The sequence below is a fragment of the Trachinotus anak genome, unplaced genomic scaffold (assembly GCF_046630095.1).
Source record: "Trachinotus anak isolate AG129_WGS33_773 ecotype Australia unplaced genomic scaffold, CSIRO_AGI_Tana_v1 ptg000010l, whole genome shotgun sequence".
Lineage (NCBI taxonomy): Eukaryota > Metazoa > Chordata > Actinopteri > Carangiformes > Carangidae > Trachinotus > Trachinotus anak.
In genome coordinates, this window is record NW_027273861.1 from 17489016 (window position 1) to 17503007 (window position 13992).

Here is a 13992-nt window from a genome sequence, read left to right on the forward strand (position 1 = left end):
GTCTCCTAGGTATTATGTTTAAATCCTAGCTGAAACTGGTGGATCACAAATTCAAAATAATTTATCCATGCTCAAATAATCACTTCCACAGTCAGAAACAAGTTGACAGCTTAACCACATCTCTTTATCTCTACTATCAAGATGTCCAAAGATGTGTTTATATATGATTTTGCCAGGCAAAATGCACTGTCTCACCCTGTCCCTTTTTGAAATGTATGGGTAACAAAATCTGGTCTGGCACATCTTAAGGTTCAGACCAGGAAATACAAGCCAGGTAGTTCAGCATGAGTAAAAGATTAATGCGTTCAAAGTCAGTGAAGTACTGCACAACAGTTTGTAATACTCACAGACAGGATTTTACAACTCTGGAAAGTTATTATGGTGGCAACTGTTTTATCTATCATCATGACAGTTGCGAGGTAAACAGCAGAAATATGGTGTTCACATTATGAAGTAATCTACAATGAATGTGTGCCTGCATGTGTTTGATTTGCCATCTTAAACCAGGTTCAGCTTTTCTGAACCCAACATTTTTTTGCATCGCATTCTGTATAGTATGCACACATAGTCACAAACAAACTCACATACACTAAACCCTTAGCAAACCACAACCATCTCTAGTCTTTACACCTTTCAGTCTCGTACTTTAAACAGCCTTTAGCCCTCAAGTGTCACAAGTGTGCTGCTGCCTGGAGGCCCACAATTTCTAGCAACAGCCCTGCATGTGAACACGCACTCGCACTTAAAAAACACAAACACACAGGTAGTACTTCTCACCAGGAGACTACATAGCTGGCTTGCCTCCCCCATCTGTGCCTGTGAGTATGGCCTCAGTGATTTACACTGTGTGTGAAAGCAGCCGGCTGGCTGTGTCTTAATGCGGAGCACCGCGAGGGATGGAGAAGTGGCCCGTAATGAATTGGTGTTAATGAGCTGTTAACTCTGCTCCAGCCCAAAGCACCACAGTAACCCCTGCTGCCTGGCTTCCAAGAGAGTACAAATATATACAAGCTCACAACCGCACACACATATACACAATGGAACGCATACGTTTGTTCAGGAAAGACTTTTTTTTTCAGCAACTTGTCCAAGTGCACATACAGACGTCACGTCACCCACAGACACACAGACTCTCTCACACGCACTCCCTCATACGCATGTTCACTGTCACAAACGCACACGTACACATGCACACATACACCCACATACGCACTCTCCAGTCCAACACATACTCAGTCAATCAGCCTCTCACTCCCAGGCTAAACGGGCCCCTGGCTCAGAGGCAGTAAATCTTCCTCATGCTGACATGTACTTGTGGATGGCGAACACCCAGCAGAGCTGCTGAGCAGATCAGAGTCAAATAACATTTGTAAATAATTCTCAGTGTTTGCTTTTCTGTAATGGAGAACCAGGTGGAGGTTTACTACATTTCACATAAGGTCAAGTGTTAGACGGCAACAGAAAAGTATTTTGTAATTTCTAATTACCCTGTCCTGTAAACTCAACACGTACATCATCTTAATATACTAAAACAAACAAATGCTACAGAATTTATACTTTTATGAGGTCTTTTATAGGTTTATGAGGTCCTGCTTTTCCTATAATATTTATTATGGGATGTATTTTGCTTTACTTTATGTGATATGATGTCTCCCCAAACTTCTCTCTGTGTTTACTATTAAAAATATATATACACATATACGCCCTTTCAGTAACGACCAGTGCTGATGTCAACCTGTTGTTGGGCATGAAGTGCCCACAGCCTTGCCCAGTGTGAGTCTTCATCATCACCTCTTCATCATTTACTTGTTTTATGCTTTGAGGTGTAGTTACATTTTGCTTGTTGGTATAAACTGTTAGCTGCCACCTTTGCCACTGTCAGCATGAAACCTTTCTATAAAGAACTTGAATTGCTCTCGTTTTTTGACTGCATGCTACTCTGGCTCCCAAACTTGCAAGCACAGTGTTGCTTTCAGTGTAGTGTCCTCTGTTCATCTGCCATCGACTTTCATGTAAAAAGGTTACATGGTTACTACTGCTAGTGGCAGTCTGAAAAGGGTGCAGTGGTGTGCACGAATTCTCTTCCCTAGTCACTGTTAGTTGCCCTTGTGCAATCTTCATAAACATACCTTATAAAGACATGCTATCTCTGTACTTTTGGGACATTTTACCTCCCTGTCTTTGCTGAGCCAGTCCTTGGTAGTGGTGCATCTACTGTATGCTCACAGGACTTCATGAGTGATATAACCGATCCTAAAAAGCAGAGAATGACAGCACACCATTAGTTGCCTGTATGCCTCTGCACAAACACAATCGAGATAAATTCCTCTACTACTTGGTAAATAAATGACTGTGACGGTGGCTGTCGAGGCAGGATCCCAGCCTGCCCTCTGCCATGTGGACAAAGGCGTTCTCTCTGCACCCACACAACGCTGACTTTGAGCAAATCATCCTAGTGCTGATGCTGAGCCCGATAAGCGTGCTTTACGCTCTTCCCCACACTGTCTCCCTCTTTCAAACACACACACACACACATATTCAGTCCTGCCGCCCGCTGCCTGCGTCTGCTGTGAGAAACCAAATACGGAAAAAAAGGAGACCTTGTGTTTGCAGTGTTTGACTCACCTGAGGGTGTGTGTGTGTGTGTGTGTGTGTGTGTGTGTGGCTTAATGCAAGCGTGAGAGCATTCTGCTGTTCCGAATGTGCATGTGTACGTATAAATGTGTTTCCTCACTTTTAGCCTGTTGGAGGCCAATTAACAGAGGATGCTGTTAAGTGATTTTTAGCGGCTTTGCTGGAGATTTAGGGGAAGGAAGAAAGATGGCCGCCCGCAAGGTGCTTTAATAGTCCCTGACAGCGCTGGTGCTTTATAGTTAGCAGCTGGTCCAGGTGTTAGCCACTGCCTGAGCACGAATACACACACACAGGCACATACACACTGCCTGCCTCATTAGGGACGGCCCTAACAGGAGGGCTCTTTGCGGTTGAGAACTGAGTCTGACGCAGTGTGTATTTTCAGCCTGTGTGAACACACGTTTAACTGCTAGCTGCTTGCCTGGAAGGGGAGGAAGAGAGGAAAGGAGGCAGAGACTGGGTTGGTTGTCATGCTCAGGCATTCAAATTGCCATTTGTTGTGGCATATAAAATACCCCCAGAAACAACTGGCACGTTTATAGTTTCTCTTCCCAACGCTAGTCAGGGTTTTACAGTCCAATGTTTACAGTCATCACGACCACCAAATTTGTGTTGTTGTGTATGTGACCTTTTACTACACTTTTTTTTTTATCTTCTTTACTTTTTTTTCTCCTTTTTTGTCAAACTGGGGTGTATGACATTAGCATATGCATGCACCGTGTTTTTACTATGTGGTGTTTAATGCATGCTGAGGGACATGGATCCATCCACAAGAAAGGATTTGTTCTTTTTCTGTGAAAAAATCCCAGTAAGTCACTTGAATGAAACACAATTGATGCACTTCTATGAAACACTATATGTGTTAGGGGCTCCTCATCTGCAGGCCCTTACTAACAAGAGCCTATGATGATAGGAAGTGTGTATCTGTGTGTGAGTGTGTGCATTGTGGGGGAGACCTCCACATGCAATAATTGTAATTTGGCAATAAGTAGCTTAGCCAACAAGAGGAAAGAAAATTTGGCGGGGTGCTGGAAATAAGGAGCACCATGGGGGAAGGAATACAAGAGATTATCAGGTTGGAGGGCACAGCTTCTCCTCCTCTCCTTACCCCCTGCTATGGCACTCTCTTTCCCTCACCGAGGCCAACATTCACCTCAGGTCAGCCATATCTAATGTTGCTGGACTTCTCCTGGCACAGGGTTACGGAACAAAGGTGTATCCTCCATTCATGCCCCCTGCTCTCTCCCCAGGTCTGCTAATGAACATTACAGACTGGTTCAGTGAGAAGCTAAAGACCCTCACCCCCCCAGGAAAAGGACCCTCAAAGAAAGTGTTTTCTTTTACAGGCCTTTCACTTTCTGGAGTGTCCATCCTCTTATCGCCCATGCAACAGGAAATGGGATGTCCCACATTGATTGTGTTACTCTGTGTGTGTGTGTGTGTGTGTGTGTGAGTAATTGGGCTACACTCACACTCAAACACACGTTCCCTTTTTTTTACTACTCCCATGTGCCACTGATCTGAAGCTTTTTATCAAAGTGTTCACAGATAGAGGTGGATGAGGCCACATTTGTTCAGTCTTTAATACTAGTATGTGTTGCAAAAATCAGATACTTGTGGCATGCAATTTCATTCATTCATCTGAGCCTAATGTTGTAGCATATCCTCTGCCCTCAAACCTAATTTTCTGACATGCCCTGCTGTGATTGAAGAACACAGATTCAATAGTGGGGATCGCTAACAGGCATCAAGAGCTGAGCTCACGATGAGGAGAGGCCAGCTGAGTCCAGCTGCCTACTTCTGTTTTGAGTGGCAATGTATCCTTGTGTTCAGCAGGATAGTGACTGTCACCGCATTGATTCATGGTTTGTGACGTCTTGTCTAGCCTGAGACATAAACATCGGTGAAATCTGTCATATGTGATGCACTGTTTTTTAAAGTCATTGAGGACGTTAAAAGTCTTCCATTAGCCCTGACACTACAGATGCTGACTGTACAAACCAAGCTCTCTGTCTGCTCAGACACCCACAGAACCTGCGCTTTGATCTCTGCATGAATATGTCTATTTGTGTCACTTCTAAAACCTCTGACAGGAAGTCCAGCCATGGTTATACGTTTAGTGAGGCAGTGAGTCTTCGGGATGTGGTTTTCCTTGAGGATTTAGATCTCACATGATACAGTTAGCCACAGACTGTCTTTGTTTGTCATTAGCCCCTTTTCTTTGATGGTTTCCAATGCTATGCGTTTTTGCATTCAGACGTGAAACTATATACTTATCCTAGCCAAGTTGAAAGCAGTTAATGATATCACAATATTATGATAAACTGACCAAAAACACATGTCGGTGAGGAAACAGAAGTATGAGACTGGCAGATCAGGGTGCTGTGATGTTATAACTTTAATACTACAGAGATATTTAACTTTATGTGTTACTGTACGTGTTGGCATGACAAAAGACAGTCTGCAGAAGCTTCACCACAGGCATGGGTCCCTGTATGTAACTGCATGTGTGGGCGTGTGTGTCTGGATGCAGTATATAGAGGGGAAGCATGGTTTGGCGAACGCCTTGCGGACATGCAGGAACATGACACAGTTCCTCCCGCGTATCCTCACAAACCACAGTGAAACAGCATTAATGATAAGCACCTGGATTCCCACAAGCTCCCAGTTAGGCCCAATTGGCGGTAACTGATAAATTGGGATGAGTGGGAGTTGGACTGCAGGGCCAAGTGAATGAACTCTTTTCACATCAGGTTGGAAAAGAGAGCTGAAAGAGAGAGATGAAGAGATCCTTTATACTGGCAGTGTGTTCACATGAGAGGAGACCACACGCTTGAGAGAGAATGAGATAGAAAAAGAGAGAGAGGGACAGTGTCTTTCCCAGACAGCCCATGAGAATCCAATACACTCCCACGCGTCTGGGCTTGTGTGTGGCCACCGCATACACGCACACACACAGACACACACACGCGTGCTACACGCCACATGTGTCCGTGTTCATCCCCTCCTCATAACATCAACCCTTCACTTTCTCAATCTGGGCCACACTCCCCGCCGACTTTGATGCGTTTTTTTACTCGATGTGTACGACAATAATCTTTTTCACCCCTCCAAAAGACCGGGCCATGGGAAGAAAGGCCCTGCTCTCGAGGCTTTGCTTCATCTTTTGCCCCGGCTCTCCAGCGAGACAAAATCGCTTCTCCGGCACCACAGTGTGGTTCAACTGCAGCTGAAAAGGGACGGGGACCAAATCCCTCTCATACACAACAAAACAACACTGTAGCCTTTTCACTGTGACTGCCCACAAGGAAAGGGCCCTTTCTGTCTGTGGCGGACACAGTGTCTGTCTATCTATCCGCTCCCCACAGATGTTGACACTGTTTGTTGCGGGTTAAGATGCCCTCTAAAGACCATTGTTCCCCTTGTATCTTCTCTGTTATTGAGTTTTTCCTCTTTTTCTAGGCGAGGGCCGGAGGTAGAGAGGGGAGAAAGCGGTGAAAGATCTCCGGATGGCAGTCAGCGCACCAGGGGGCCTTTCTGCCCAGAGAGACCCCAGCAAAGGACTTCATTGTGGGTAGCAGCAGGCAGCCACTGAGGGCTGTATGTTGGAAGTATTGTGTTGCTGGATAGACCCGAGTCCCTCTCCAGAACAGGGTCAAAGGTTAGCCCCCCTGTGGGCTGCTCCATACCTGCTCTGCCCTGTGTTCCCCTTCCACTCTCGCAGGCCCAGGGAGACACAGCTTCATACAATGGAAACCAGTCAACTCGCTACTAAGGAGACTCTTAAGATTGAGAAGTAGCAGAGCGGAGAGACTAATTCAGTGCACTCTCCACTTTTTTGATGAATAGATAATTCGATTAATGGGCCCATGAAAGGAAGTAACGAGCAAGGCAGGTCAGAGGCTCCTCTGCAATTTAGAAGGCCACGTCTCAGCACTTCAGCAGGATAAAAATCTTATCGCAGACTCAAAACAAAAACCTTTTGATGACATCTCAGCTATCAGCATTGTTGATACGGGTGTGAGTCATAAGATGGTGTGTGTACCTGTGTTTGTGTATGTGTACAGGGCTCTGTAAGCCCGTGCATGTGTGGATATGTAAGTATGCTTTTGGAGACAACAGGATGGTGAAAGACCATGTCAAACATTTAGATCTCTGCTGAGCCAGATCCCACCCCTATCGCCTTATCTCGACACCCCTGTGCATCCAGGGAATGCTTGCTCTCATGCCTCCATGCACCGTCAGCACTTCAAACACAAACATACAGCTCTGCTTAATAGACACGGCTGCTGAGCGCCGACCAACTGTGGAATATGAATTAATGAAAATCAAATTCTCATCTTGTTGTTGACATTCACAGCTGGCTGTAAACTCAATTTTAATGTAAAGAGCTGTTTAGGAAAAATTTGTGTGCTGTGAGAACATCATGTGATTTCACCTAAAAATAGTTTGATCTTGGCGCATTTCCTCTTTGCTCCATTTTCACTTCAATACTCTGATATACTGTATATTTGAACTGAACTAGGCCGTCTAGCAACTTAACCAATCCGTCATTACCACCTTCCAGCATTCAACAGTACATGAAACCTGAGTGAGGTCATTTTGTAAGTGTTGCTGAGATATCTGTCTGGGTTTTTTTTTTTTTTTTTACATTAAGTAACCACAATGAAACACAGACCAAATCATTTCTGTTTTTGTTTGGTTTTATCCCTGGCTGCCCTTTTTGTCAGTCTATGATGATGTCAATATAAAATTAGTACGCAGTGCAACCCCTATTAAAGAGAATACAGTCTTAAGTAACAGATGTTCATTGGCCATCTATTTGTATTGGCTGTTATTTATGTTCATGTATTAATTCACTTATTAATATACCTACTGAGCTCATGAAAATAAATAGAACAAAACCCTCTCAATCCATTTAAAAGGGGATCATACGATCAAAACTGACATTTTACTCCTTTTCTTCTCAGAAATTCAGTTTGGTTTTATCAGTTGTTAACACATCCACCTGGATGAGGGAAGCTGCAGAACAGAGAAAGTGCTCTTTTCTGGACACAGAGACTAATTTAGCTATATAGCACCAATATGCAGTGTTTATGACAGGGAGGATTGGTGCCGGTAGTCATCACTTATTGGTGCTGTCAGTGGTGATGTATGAGTGTGAAGCGACATCCCTGACCTCAGATTAGTACATTAACCGTCTCCCTGGCCGAGGCCAGCGTGTGTCCTAAACCCTGACCCCCTGTCCCCTCACATCACCACAGGGGGTCCGCAGTCACCGCTCTCCCCTCCAAACTCTGCAAGATGCCACATTGTGTTCTCCCCTTAGACTATTGTGTGCAGCTCTAAATAATGTGCATTCCACGTCCCCAGTTCTCATGCTTACTTCCAGGGAATGTCCAGGGCTGCAGGGCTGAAGTTGAAAGTGTCCAGTTTAAGTGTTATCCTCAGAGGGGAGCTTTACCAGGAGCTGCAGGTAGCTTTCATGGCCGCCTGGCAGGCCAGTGTCCTGCTGCTAGAAATTTGTTGTCCCCCTCTGGGTGTCCTTTTGGTAGTGTCAACGGTGGGGCCCCTGATGTTAGATTTGTTGATATGATAACTTGATTAGGCTCCAGGATGGATGACATTTTGGCAGAGAGCCAGTCACCAGCACCCAGGGAGGCTCTGACTCGTCTCCTTAACCTCTCCTCAGGAGGCAGCAATTATTGGTAGTAATTGGTGAATTAGCAGTGTTGCTACATGTATGCTCTGCTTTCTTCTCACTTTCTATGGGTTGTGAATGCACTAGAAACCAAGCAGCTGAGAAACTGTGCAATCAGCACCTTCTTCATTCAATAGTTTTGCTTCAGTACATTCATTTCTTTGCATTTCTTGGCATCATTTCTCTCCCTGTGCACCTCTGAAAACACTGAAAGTGACTCCCCAGATATTTTGTTGCAAAGTGAGGTTTGGCCATGGTCAATGCCTTTTCTTATTTCTCGCTCACACCATTCTTTATGTGGCTCCAGGCCTTCAGTTCAGAGGAGGTAATTCAATTAATGCAACCAAGGCCTGAATTTCAAAACCTGGCCTTTTTGTCTGAGAGATTTGCATCATAAAACGCTGCCACACAGTTGAAGGTCCTCTAACGCTTTCTGCTTTTAAATTGTTAAGATAGAGAAATGAAATATACATTTGCTTTCATACAAGGTTGCTACCTCGACAGCAAGATGTCCCTATTGTTTGCTCATGGAAATGTTTCATAACTGCACAGCTTGGTAGAAAATACAAGGGCAGTGTCTGTTAAAAGTTTTAGTTGTTGAGATGTGTTTTCCAAAAGTTTTGTTCCCTGAAATCACAGTGAATTCTGTTAGGAGATGACTTTTACTTTGAAGATCTAGTGGAAATATGAAGCTGATAAAATTTCATTTTGGAAAATTAAAAGCTAACAACTTGTAACATTAATATCACTTTGGCCATGTTTTTTCAATAACAAGCTGTGCAGTTTAGTACAATCAGAGAACAATAACAGAGACAATGTTCACTAGATTCACTAGAGAAATGTTCTAGTGAATCCAGCAAAACCTGTTTATTTCACTCAAGAGGCAAGATTCTCATCTTGATGATCACTCTAGTTGCTGTAACTAAATATGAAACTATGAAGTCTGTAAATAGTCTTTCCAGATAATTTCATTTCTCATTATCACAAGCAGTTTGACAAAGGATGCTGTTGAAATAAGAAATAAATACTCAAACAGAGTGCAAACATAAGTCTAATCAATCTTAAACAGAATCTGTTATGTACAGTTATCTACTAATGTTTGTGTTTTGCAGTTCTGAAGCCTTGACTTTGTTATTGTGTCTAGGAAGATCTTACAGGCCCTTTCCAGGCTCTGTAATTACCTCACCTCGTCCTCCTCTCGTGTCTGTGGAGCTTGTCGACACTGGTGACCTCTGACCTGTCATGCACTGTGGGTTTAGTCTGACGTATTCAAGGTGTTACCATCTGTGCTGTGCCCCCCACCCCTCATCTCTTTCCATGGACAAGTCCTCTGTGTCCAGGCCCACTGGGCTGGAAAAGTTGCTTACAGTGGACTGTTTGTTTGGCTTTGTAAATGTCTCAGTCCTGGAGAAAGAATGGACAGAGGAGTAGCTGGGCTCCTGGAGGACACTTGTGTCGTGTTTTTTCTTCTTTTTTTTTCTGGTTAACAGTGCTCCAGAGGGCTGTGGTTATCTGTACCTACGAGTTAACTTGTAACCCACTGACCTCTGACTGTGTATCTAAACAGAACAATAGCTGTTTCCAAACTTTACTCATGTGTGTGTGTGTGTGTGTGTCTGTGTGTGTGTGTGTGTGTGTGCTTGTATGTGAACTGTTAGCCTTTCAGTAACCACTGTATATCATATGTATATGTATATTTATTTTATATTTTTGAAGTCATTTTATATTATTTAAGTCAGAAAGTCAAACTGATTTAAAAGATGTTTTTCATTACACACACACACACACACACACACACACACACATATATATATAAACATTCATAAGAATCTAAAAACATATATTTTAATATAAACATAGGCCAGATCAGTTTGCATATGGAAATTCTTTTTAAACAGTAAACAGCAATAAACAGGAGCATGTGATCTCTTTTAGCCAGTTTACAAAGTGATAAAACATCAAGGCGAGATTATGAAAAATCAATTTTTAAAATGCTGAAACACACAGACACACAAAAAAAACAATAAGTGAAATAATATAGATGAGGGGATGCAGATGAGAGACAAAATTACTTTGAGACAAAAGAATGATGGTGCCAATGTTAAAGCAGCACTAAAGCAGTGTATTAAAACCACAAAGTAAGAAAAGTAACCTTGTTTTCAACTTGACAACTATGTATTATAAGGTAATCTGGTGGGTTTTCAATATGCTACAGAAACCCACATGTGGTAGAATTTTCTAAACCCACAGAGGAACCCATAACCCTTTGATTGACATTTAAAGTTCTTATAAAGTATGGGAGTCATCAACATTTGCTGACAGCATCCTGTAACCAATACAGAACTGGGAACACATATTTACAATGATGAGGACAACTCTGTCTGCAAAGAATATTTAGCTTGTTTTTGCCACCTAAAATGCATTTTAATAAATACACGTGAAGTGGACTGGGCTTAAATAAATGTTCTTGCTTTCCACCACTGGGGTTTTTCCAGTGTGTGCTGTTAGCACCAAGCCTTTCTGAATGATAAGGCGACTGCATTGATACATCAGGCACCTGAGGTAAGATGATCTTGTCAAAGGTTCTTGAGTCTCAAGCAGCACCCATGCCAGCAAATGTATGGAAAAAGTGGAAATCCACCATGCTCATCTATATTCCAGCCATCTGGATGCCTAAAGTGTCATCATACAACCCCAGCCTTCACTGTGTCTTCCTGCTGACATGTGACTGACACTTGAGGCAGATCTTTGAATTGAGAAACATCTTTTGATGGGAAATCAGTGACGTCTGTGTGGTTTGAATCATTCCGGATGATCAGTGTACAAATCAGCAGCTTAACCAGCTAAACCATATCCCACAGCCTTAAACAGATGGTGCTGTGGTGTCCACACAAACCCAGGAATTCTCTGTGTCATCCTGTAGTAATGACACTGCAAACAAGAGGACTTGGCCCTAACTGAGAGCACATCCAATTTACCCCTCTTCATCATTCTTCTTCTTCTTCATTCCTTCTCCCGAAGGAACTTGTTTTGTTATGATATTTTGAAAGTGAGGGAATACTTGGCGGTGCACTGTGGTGTTGGGGATGTATTCAATAACACACAGTGCATGATGCTCCGTGGATGGCAGTACCAGGGACATGGATTGGCTTAGAGTTTCAGATCAGACAAGTGAAAAATATCACTATTAGGAAAATGCTGCCATCTAGTGGGTGAAGGTCTGCACAAGCTTTTACCGCAGAAAATCAACTGAGAAAGAAATCCCCAATTATTATACAATCCTGCCATCTATAGGTTATTCTTGTGAAACTGCTGAAACTGAAGGAGCAACTGCTGTGTGGTGGGAGGATAGTTGATTTAGAGATCACATCAGTAATTTGTAATTAATCAAATTAAAATGTACCTTCACTTAAACAGTAGTAATCATATAATGTTGAAAGTTTATATAAAAATGAACAACAAATATACATTTTCAAGTAGGAAAATCAGAGGGATGTGATGAGATATTAAAGTGACATCTGACAGTGATAACTGATTAAAAATGACATGTAGGAAGGAAAACTACATTCAGAAGCCTAAAACACTACATCATGGTTTGGAAAAGCAGTGATGGACAGGAGACTTCAATTGCAGAAAAGGGTCTAAAACACATAATGAAAATGTTTATACTCTGTCTTTAACAGTTTTATTTTTATGGTTGTAATAGAATGTGCACCAGTAATATAAAGGTGTTAACCCTTATTATAAAAAAGGTATATATCTTAATGTTTCACGTAGGAAAGAAAAAACTGACTGACTGAGATAGGAATACAAATGATGTACTTTTGTACGCGTTTGTAAATTTGAATCATTTTAGAGGGCATATGTTTTACTGTCACACATATCAACCTTCTGTCTTCAAAACTAGCACAGTTTTAAATCATTATAATTAAATGTACATTTATATTTCCAAAACACCTTTAGAATAATTATTGTAAATATCTGATTACTTTTTATGTACTTTTACTGTTAATACATGAAATGGTATTTAGCCTTTCATAAATTTGTGTCTTATAATGTACAGTATCAGTGCACTGGTGTAATTTCGGTGCTGTAACACAAGACTAAACTTTGAAAGTCAGTAATTATATTGAGCTTGGTAAGGCACTGCATGTATTCAAGTGTTTCTTTATTCTACTTTCAGTGACTGAAGGTAGCTTTACACCTGTTACGCCTGCTCAGAACCACATTATACTGTGTGTGTGTGTGTTTATTAAAATCCACATATGAAGACACACATGAATACTTTTTTCAACCATCCTATAGTAAACAGAACTGTAGTGTCATTAACTGCAGTCTTACTCTTAGCACAGACTGCTTCATCAGACAACTGATTGTTACTCTTGAAATATTTGATTCAATTATTTTTTACATATCATGGCCTCAAAGAAATAAAACATAAAATAAAATAATACAATCTCCTGCATAAAGCTGTTATTTCTACCCACATACGAGTGTGACAATGAAGCTTTGCCTCCTTATTCAAGACTTACATGCTTCATATTATTTCATCTGTATGATAAAAAATCATTCATGTGTATAATAAATCTGAGCTGTTAAATTTTTTATGTGACAGAAACAGATGGTCGTTTTTCATTTCAGATTTTAGATCAGATTATTTTTTCATTGTTTATTGGTTGTTTTTGCCTTGTGCTCTATTTTTGTTAGTGTTTTTTGTTTGTTTTTTTTGTTTCGTTTTAATAGTGATTTGCAACTATAAACAGCATTAACACAAACCTAAATGTCCATGAGTTTGTTTGTTACTGTTAAGTATGCCAGATAAATTGTAGTTTTTTTAAATACTCTCCCCACATGGGACCACCACTCCCCCATGTCACAGCCTTTGTGAAGAGATGAAACCTGAGTGAAATACAATACCCATTATTCCAGATCTGGTCTATTGTGTAAGGTTTAAAACTGGGGCATTATAATGCTTCTTCCCAGAAACACTGTCTCCAGAGCTGGATTTGCTTTTCTACTCACTATGACAATGAGGACAGCTTGTTTTGTGGCTCTGTGGTTGAGAAGCTGGACCATCATTGGTTTTGCTCAATTGCTTTTCTTCTTGCTTCTTGGGATTGTATTTGTTGGTAAGAAATTTACACATTTACATTAAAATATATGCATGAAAAGCATAGTGCTGTTTGCCACACACTGTACTGTTACTGACATGTTGTCAAAGATTGCTCTTAAGCACAAAAATATCTGTTGCGGAAATGTGATTTGTATTGTTGTTCTCTGCCAAAAAGGTTTCTAAAGGTGTGATTATCACCATTAAGTTTTCACCAAAGAAGAAAATTCACCCAAGAATATTGAGCTTTGTAATTTGAAATTTGTGACATATCTTTGTCGAACAAGACAAGTTGTGTTCTGAGAAAAGCAGAATACTGGCAACAATCGTCTCATCCCAGTTATCACCAACCAGTTAACTAATCTAAACCCAGCTTTGACTGATATGGGACAAGTTAACATCCCTTCTTTGTACGGTGTTTAAGGTCATTCTGGGAAATGGAAACCACAAAATAAAGGGGAAGCAACCCTGAGGAAAAGTGGAAACACAAAATTGTAAAATGCCATGCAAACATCACATCATGATATTTAACAATGTGAGTGTATTG

At 41.5% G+C, this 13992-nt stretch overlaps 1 long non-coding RNA gene across 2 annotated transcripts in view; it reads left to right on the top strand.

Moving 5' to 3' along the window:
- The window catches only part of LOC139627254 (uncharacterized), a 106987-nt gene that overhangs the window by 89747 nt on the left and 3248 nt on the right, over positions 1 to 13992 (top strand). The window lies entirely within an intron of this gene.